Below are 8,382 nucleotides of genomic sequence, written 5' to 3'. Positions count from 1 at the left end.
CCCCCCCACCCCCCAACCAGCACCACCATTGCCCTGTTCTATCGTCTTCTCCTTGGACCCTCGGTTGACCCCCTCACTGGTCATTCCATATCCCTTCTGCCTCCTCCAATTTGTTTTCCATATTGGAGCTAGAAGGATCTTTTAAAAACACATTTTACCTTGTTATTTCCCCCGCCAAGCGTCTCTAATGTCTTTCCCTTACTCTTAGGGACCAGGCCAAAATTCTTCACGTGGCCTGTGCTATCTTGCCATGTCTGCCCCTGCCCTCTGTAGCCTCCTTTTGTGCAAAGCCCTTCCTCTTGGAATTTCAGCCTTAGTGGCCAACTTTTAATCCCTTATACTCACTATGTTCCCTCCTTTCACAGAGCCTCTCTGTGAATATGCTTCCCTCCTCCCTTCACCTACTCAAGCTATCGTCATTCAGATAGTTTACTTTTTATTTTCCTAGGGAAGTCTTCCCCAATCTTCCAACATGTCCCTGGCTTATAACTGCTCATAGCATTGAGTGCCCCTCCTCTGTAACAATTGTCATAGTTGCCATTTTATACTTATATGGGTGATTATTTGATTAGTACATGTATTCAGCATAAGCTCCACAAGACATTGGCTGTTTAGCATGACTCTTTGTTACATCCTTACATCCTTGACACTCCAGTACAATGCCTATGAATTGTAACTAAATATTTGTCAAATGAAGTAGTGAGTGAGTTAATTAATATAGTCAATCAAGTTGACAATATAGATAAGTTAAGAGCATAGATTCTGGATCAAACTGCCTGAGTCAAATCAAAGCTCTCACTCTACAAGTTGTGTCACCCTGGGCAAGTTGCTCTACTCTTAATTTTCTTATCTGTAAAACGAGAATAATATATCCATTTTATAGAGCTGTTGTGAGGTTATCTGACATCATATACATTAAGCTTTTAGAACAGTGCCTTTGTATATCAAGTGCTCCATAAATGTTAGCTCCTGGCAACATTATTGTCATTAGCAGCAGCATCCTCCACTGGTGGTAACCAGAAGTCTTGGTTATGATCTATGTCATGTGGATTTAGTTGGCTGGTTCCAAAGAAGAGGAAGTGGCTTCATGGTGGCATACTCCTTAGGATGACTCAACTTATTTCTAGTCCCATTTTCACTCAGTCTTTGCTGCCTTATCACAGAAATTTACCAGTGACTTGTCAAATACAAGTTTTTTCTGCAAAGTTTATTTTTTATCCAAGTTGTTGCCATTTTAATTTTCATCACCCTCAGGAGAAGGTTGGGCTCAGAGAAGTGTGCAATTACTAAAGATACCCTGAATGGGTGGCTGGAGAAGATGTAGCAAATTTCTCCTCACAAGAGACAACCTTACTCCAGTGAACTAAGAGTATAGGAGGAGGGAAGGTTTCCAGCCATCAAGAGCTATATAACTTACTATTCATTTGCGAGTCTGAATTTTAGGGGCCAGTGTCCAGAGAGCTATCTGTGGTCCTACAATTTTTTTAACACTAGGAATCTGTCACAAATATTACTAGAGGCTCATTGCACGACATTCATGCACTGGGGAGCGGGAGAAGGGAGGCCCTCAGCCTGGCCTGTGCCTTCTTGCAGTCCAGGACCCCTGGGGGATGTCTGCCTACCAGCAGTCAGACATCCCCCGAGGGGTCCTTAGTGCTGCCACCACCTCCACTGTGCTCGCCAGCCATGAGCACGGCTCAGGATTTCTGGCAGAAGGGCACTTCCCCTGTGGGAGCGAGCACACTGACCACCAGGGGCAGCTCCTGCGTTGAGCATCTGCCCCCTGGTGATCAGTGCGCAACATAGCGACCAGTAGAACAGCCATTGGGTCACTTTGCATATTACCCTTTTATTATATAGGATTTCCATGTAAACATGTGAAAATAATATCTTCTATGTGCACAAATATTTTTCTAATTTTTATTTTAAGTTAATCCTTTATACAAACTATATATCGGGTCATGGTTCTCATATCACTGTCCTTTAGATCGCAAGGTTCAGAGCCTAGAAGTACTGATATGGTATTCCATGTCAGTCACCTTTAAAGGCACTCCTCCCAGAATACCTTGACAACAACAGAGTCATGAAACTAACCCCAAGGAGCCATCTGCCATTTATTCCTTTGATATAAAGATTGAGAACTCAAGCCAAAATGTGTGAAGGACACTGTTATTCTTTTATAGTCCCTTTGTCACTGAATTGCCATCATCTCGTGTTACTACATCTACTCTGATCTGAGAGAGTCTTGAAAGCAGGCTTTTTTCTAGCCTTGCTGCCTAGAGGCTTACGTTAGAGAAGGGAGTGGCATTGGGGTTGCCCTGATCACGGGTGCAGTGCTGGGGTTTGCTGCTGTGTTTCTTTGTTTTACTGCAGTTGGATGCTATAGTGACTCAGGATGGTGGTAAACCAGAGCAGGTTTTGTTTACAAAGTGGGCTCCCCTCCCTGTTTATTTATGACTCCTGTAGCACTATACCTTGAATGCCACAAATCACAATTCACTCATCTATTCCCACAGATGAGGGATAACTCTACTCATAGTTACCAGTGAATATGACATTTTCGTAAATACTCTTAGTATAGAAAGAAAACTATCAGTATTACACATTAATCTCATTGAGGCAGATTACACATTGCCAAAAGACTGCTAACTGTACTGCCATGTAGAACAGCACAGGTTTTCCATCAGCAGCTATCACTCAGGTCCAACTGGTCACTTGGGTTGGGAAGATAGGGCAGGTTCTTTTGCCAAGAGCTTATCTGTCATGGCTAGAAGAGAAAAGAGCTGAAAAGGTGCCTTCCAGTGGGTTGGGTAATTAGTGTGCTACTTTCTTTTTTTCCTGTTTTTCTCAGCGTCTTTTTATTATATTGTTATCTACTGTCATAGCCTCTATTCTTATGCTTTTATCAGTTCTCCTATTGGTTTGAATTATGGAGTCATTTTACCATACTGTCAAGCTCAGTCCCTAGTAAATCTTCATTACTTCTCTTTTTTTTCTTTATTGATTAAGGTATATAATATATGTGTCCTTATCTCCCCATTGCCCCCACCCCTTACCCCTCCCTACTCATACCCTTATCCCCCTGATGTCTGTGTCCATTGGTTAGACTTATATGCATGCGTGACCTATTTTCAATTTAGTAAACCCCAAGTTCTCTCCAGATGTTTGGTTTTTCTTGAGATTTATTTTATTATCATTTATTAATCCTCACTTGAGAATATTCTTTCATTGATTTTTAGAGAGAGTGGAAGAGAGAGGGAAAGACAGAGAGAAATATTGATGGAGAGAATCACATTGATTGGTTGCCTCCTGCACGAGCCTGGACCAGGCCCAGATGGGGAGGAGCCTGCAGTTGAGATACGTGCCCTTGACCAGAATCGAGCCAGGGACCCTTTGGTCCTCAGGCAGACGCTCTATCCACTGAGACAAATGGGCTAGGGCTCTCCAGCTGTTTTTACTGGCTCTTCCTTCTCTGGCAAAGCCTTAGATGTCAGTGCTCTCCAAGGTTCTGCCTGTGCTACAAACTTTCTTGGTGATCTGCGCCTGCAGCTTAATTATCCTACATATACAGTTCTCAAGATGTCCCATTCTGTCCTCCAGAGCCTGAACTATGACTCTTAGCTGGTTACATGGCATTCCTACCTGGGAGTCTCTAAGACTTGTGATTTAGCATATTCTAAATAGAAATAATTCTCTTTTCCCCAACATATGCTCTTTCTCCTTCCTTCAGTAAATGGCATCACCAAGGAGCCACAACTAGAAGTAGGAGTTATAGTAGATCTACATTTCCCCCTCAAATCTTACAGCAATTAATGCCCTGGCCTACTGACTTACCTCAGAGCTGTCTCCAGACTCTCCTTTTTTGCTTATTTCCACCAATACTTTAAATCTTTCTGTCCCTCACAGCATTTTCTTGGACTGTTGCAGCAAGCCCCTGACTGTTCCTACTGTCTCTTATCTAGTTTTCCATAGCTACTCTGCCATCACATATCTAAAATTCTAGTGTAATCATGCCACTCCTCTGTGTATAGACTCTCAACAACTTCTGGAAGAATATAATTCACATTTCTTAATTCCTGCCCACTTTGTCAGCTTCATTTATTACAAACTCTCTTACCCAAATATTATACTTGTATGGTTCACAAATCCATGCCCATATACATGGAGTCCCCTTGCTAAAAGAGGCTGTTACCGTTACTGACCTCCTGGTTCCTTCCCCCTGAGGAACTCTTCTCATATCTTTAACAATTAGCTTAAAGCCCCAAACCCATTCTTATGAGAAGCCTGTCCTATTCTAGGGCAGGTTTAAAAGGCCTTTCTTAAGACCTCTCATAGCATTTAGTTGAAATTTCTGCTGTAATATTTATGTGTAATTAATTATTAGTTTATATGTATATTACATACATATTAGTTTATATGATTGTATATTAAGTAAGATAACACAGAGTTCCTCAAAATAGTAAATAGGAGAAATTTAGTAAATTCTAATTTCTTTGTTTTCTTTTTTCCCCTATTCCTCCCCCCCGCACCCCTCACAAATAGGATTTTTATTTGTTGCCATTAAATGTCTGAATTTTAAACATATTCTTGGACTCGGGGCTCATTCAACTTTAGCACCTGTCTCATTCTAGGTTTTCTAGAATTGCCACCTTTACTAGGAAGCTCCTTGAGTTTTCTCAGTTCAAACTTGGGCTTCTTCAGCACTTTACTTTTCTAAGAAAGACATCATGGAGTGGTTAAATAGTTTGGCACTGCTATCTGGAATCATTTTATTGACCACTTCTTTCAAGTCATTTGTCATCTTCTTTCAGATATGATGGACCTGTTGATGCTGAACATATGAGGTCTTCTGAATCTGAATATTGCATTTTTTAAATTTTTTTTTTTTAGTAAAACCAACACAGAATAGATGAAGCAAATAACCATCAGTAGTCTTGACATCAACATGAGCTTCAGTCATGGTCTACCATTTTTTTACCATGGAGCTTATTTTTCATGGGGAAGAGTCATGCCATGGAAATTAGTCCGGTAGTTTTTGTCCTGAACATCCTCAGTAATTAGCTTGAAGTTTCTAAATGCAACTTCATCATTCTGCAGATCAGTTAGGTTCACTTCTAAAACATGACCCTTGAGACCATCAGATGCGATTTGGGTTCCTTGAGTTCTCGTGACTAGTGTTTTTCTATATTTCATATATTGAACATACCTGGTGCTTTCACATCACACCAATCTTCCTTAGAAAAAGGATCAACTGCTTCCTTTTTGGCTCCTCTTTTGCTGCCTTTCATAAGGTGCTTGTTCTTGCTGATCACCTTATTTCCTTGATTTTTGTGTTTGTTTGTTTGTTTCTAACCTCCATTAGCCTGAGCAACTTGAAGGCAGAAAACATTACATGCGTTGGTATTTCCAATACCCAGTAGAGAGCCTTGCACAAATTGAAACCTCAGTAATAGTTTTCAAGTGAATGAAAACCAAGCTAGTTGCACCGTGTTTCCCTCCAGAGTTTCTTTATTCTTTTACTTTCATTCTTACATTCTAATCATTCTTATAGAAGCCCTTGTTTCCCACCAGCTCTGATATGGAATAAGTGATTGTTTTATTCCTCTCTTCTATCCCTTTATCAGGTAGAGTTTACTCAGAATTCATGGGCGAAATCATTGTTAACACACTTTGCCTTCAGATATCAGGGGCAGATATCCTGGTTGTTGAGATATGAACTGCTCCCAGAGAATTCTGCACCTGAATTCCAGCTCTGTCATCTTTTAGCTGGATAATGACATACAAGTTGGTTAACTTCACATAAGGCTCAATTTACTCACTGTAGATTAGGAAGAATATGTGCCTCATAGTTGTTAAGAGGATCACATGAGGTAATTTATATAAAGGTCTCAATAAATATTATTATTTTTATAGCAGAAATTCTGTTCATTTCAAGAAAAGATGAACTTTAATTTACTTTTTGATAAAGTTAATAATTTTATCTGAAATTAGAGTTTTTTACATAATTATTTGTCATCTCAAGTTTAAAGAAATTTTTAAAAACTCTGAAGTTTTAAGCCAGTTTGTTTTTTGTGAGCACCATTTTTGGCTAGTAAAACTGGGTTGAATAGGTAATGTTTGCTCATTACTTGATCTCTGCACTCTTATTGGTTTAAATAATGTTCAGGCTGAAAATCTGTCAGTTTAAATACAGAAAAATGTAACAACATTTTAGCACAGAGACCTTGGTTAGAACCAGTTAACTTTATAAAATAACTCATCACAGTGAATACAGATATCAAACCATTATTTTGTATACCTAAAACTAATAAAATGTTATATGTTAATTGTAAAAAAAAAAAAAAAGCAACATATTATGGTGTTTGCTATTGAACTAGGAAGTAAAACATTGATTAGTCCTGAGATTTGAGTCAAAACCAAGTGCTCTTTTATTTTTTGGCATTGATTACAAAAAGTAATAGCTTTAGTAATTAGGTTCCCTTCCTTTTTTCTTTTATTATTTGAATGTCTGGTGATTGTACATATTTTTATCCAAACCTATTGTGGTTAGTATTGACCCCCAAATTGAGGAATCTAGTTCTTACTTCCAAGCCTACTATTTCTTTTTTCTGATTTAGGCTTCTTTTATTTTATTACTAGAGGCCCAGTGCACAAAATTCCTGCACTCGGGCAGGGGAAGGGGTACCTCAGCCTGGCCTGAGCCCTCTGACCTAAACCGTTAGTCAGACATCCTTAGTGCTGCCGCAGAGGTGGGAGAGGCTCCCACCACTGCTGCTGCGCTTGCCAGCTATGAGCCCGGCTTCTGGCTGAGCAGCACTGCTCCTGTGGGAGCGCACTGACCACCAGGGGACAGCTCCTGCATTGAGCAGGATCAGGCTGAAACTGGCTCTCCGACATCTCCCGAGAGGTCCTAGATTGTGGGAAGGCATAGGCCAGGCTGAGGGACCCCACTGGTGCATGATCGGGCCGGGGAGGGACATGGGAGGTTGGCCATCTGGGGAGAGACTGTGGGAGGGCTCCAGGGCGTGTCCGGCCCATCTCACTCAGTCCTGATAGGCCGGACCCCAGCAGCAAGCTAACCTACTGATCGGAGCATCTGCCCCCTGGTGGTCAGTGCATGTCATAGGGAGTGGTTGAGAGGCCTTAGCATATGATTAGCATTTTACTCTTTGATTGGTTGATCGGCCAACCGTTCGACCGGACACTTAGCATATTATGTTTTTATTATATAGGATTTTTTAAAAAATTTCTCTTTATTGTTAAAACTAGTTCAGGTGTCCCCTTTTTCACCATTCCTAGCCTACTGTTGATGAGGAAATCACTTAGTCCTTTTTTGATGTCTTCTCTATATAAAAACATAAACCTAATGTCATACTTGTTTGCTGCACCTGCCGGGGTTCTTGTCCCAGCATCAAGAAGGTTCAGGAATCTGTAGAAGGCCGTGCATAGATATTAAATAAGAGTCCAGAGACTAATAAAGAGTCTGGAGACGAAATATAATTTTGAAAGGCATTTTGGGGGAAAAAATGAAACATCTGGCCCACAGGCCGTAGTTTGCCCAAGGCTGAGCTAAGATCTAAGGCCTTAAGTCTAAGGCCTTTGGTTCTCCTCGTCCCCAAGATCCCATGCTTTTTATTAACACAACTTGTCCTGAGGCGAGGCAGAGCTATACACTTCAAAGGGTACACAGAAACATTGTCAGAATGGGGAAATTAGCCTACTGCTGTTCAGGTGTTTGGCCAGTAGGAGGCAATAACATGTAGATTTTTAGCTGTCTGGCAGCCAAGAAATCAATTTAATGTATCCTATTAATTTTTGGGGAAATGCCTTCAGCTATTTCCAGATGCAGCCCTGCTGTCATGCTGGAATGGGTCTCCGGCATGCACCCATACTAAATGTTGAAGCAGCTACTATGTGCCGGTCAGTGCTCTAACTGCTTGAGATACATCAATGAACTCTCTCCTTCCCCATTCCTCTTCTTTTGTATGTTTCATTTAATAAACAAAAAATATGCCCTAACCGTTTTTGGCTTAGTGGATAGAGCGTCAGCCTGCGGACTGAAGGATCCCAGGTTCAATTCCGGTCAAGGGCATGTACCAAAGCAGCTGATCGATGTTTCTCTCTCATCGATGTTTCTAACTCTCTATCCCTTTCCCTTCCTCTCTGTAAAAAAATCAATAAAGTATATTTTTTTAAAAAGAAAAATATAAAAACTTAAATATGTTAGAAGGTAATAGGTGCTACAGAAAAAAATGAAGCACAGTAAGGGGGACTGGGAATGTGAGGGTGGGGTAGAGGAGAACGATTGCAAATTTTAAAAGGATGGACATATATGTTAGGCCTCATTGAGGAGGTCTCATTTGAGCAGAGAAATTGAAGGTT

The 8,382-nt window shown here is 40.7% G+C and overlaps 1 protein-coding gene and 1 pseudogene across 1 annotated transcript in view; one reads left to right on the top strand and one right to left on the bottom strand.

Annotated features, from left to right (window-relative positions):
• The window catches only part of WDFY2 (WD repeat and FYVE domain containing 2), a 200,560-nt gene that overhangs the window by 116,647 nt on the left and 75,531 nt on the right, over positions 1–8,382 (top strand). The window lies entirely within an intron of this gene.
• Positions 4,601–8,382, bottom strand: part of LOC107183053 — a 4,502-nt pseudogene continuing 720 nt past the window's right edge.

This window comes from Myotis davidii, unplaced genomic scaffold, assembly GCF_000327345.1.
Source record: "Myotis davidii unplaced genomic scaffold, ASM32734v1 scaffold39, whole genome shotgun sequence".
Taxonomy (NCBI): Eukaryota; Metazoa; Chordata; class Mammalia; order Chiroptera; family Vespertilionidae; genus Myotis; species Myotis davidii.
The sequence above is the reverse complement of the archived record's forward strand: the minus strand, read 5'-3'. Positions and strand labels throughout refer to the sequence as shown.